At 47.4% G+C, this 468-nt stretch overlaps 1 protein-coding gene across 1 annotated transcript in view; it reads left to right on the plus strand.

The window, feature by feature from the left end:
* Positions 1-468, plus strand: part of NSF (N-ethylmaleimide-sensitive factor) — a 187,097-nt gene that overhangs the window by 56,316 nt on the left and 130,313 nt on the right. The window lies entirely within an intron of this gene.

The following is a 468-nucleotide window of genomic DNA, read 5'->3' on the forward strand; positions in this document are numbered from 1 at the left end:
AGCACCTCGACTGCTGAAGCAGACAGGAGGATCCAGCTATCTTCCGTTAAGCCAGACATTAGAGAGATGTGTGAAAATGTGGTGGCACCACTCTTCTCTCCTTTTCTTTTTCTTTTCTTTTTCTTTTTTTGTTTTGTTTTTTGAGACAAGGTCTGACTCTATCTCCCAGGCTGAAGTGCAGTGGCAACATCATAGCTCACTGTAGCCTCCAAATCCTGGGCTCAAGCGATCCTCCTGCCTCAGCCTCCCAAGTAGCTGGGACTACAGGCGCACACCACCCCAGCTAATTTTTCTACTTTTTGTGTAGACAGGGTCTCTCTATTGCCCAGGCTGGTTTTGAACCCCCAGCCTCAGGCAATCCTCCTACCTTGGCCTCCCAAAGTGCTAGGATTACAGGCATGAGCCACTGGGCCCAGCCTCCCTTGTGTTTTTTGTTTTGGAAAATAAAACTATTTTCAGAAAAGTATG

Source organism: Propithecus coquereli, unplaced genomic scaffold (genome assembly GCF_000956105.1).
Source record: "Propithecus coquereli isolate 6110/MARCELLA unplaced genomic scaffold, Pcoq_1.0 Scaffold469, whole genome shotgun sequence".
Classification (NCBI taxonomy): Eukaryota; Metazoa; Chordata; class Mammalia; order Primates; family Indriidae; genus Propithecus; species Propithecus coquereli.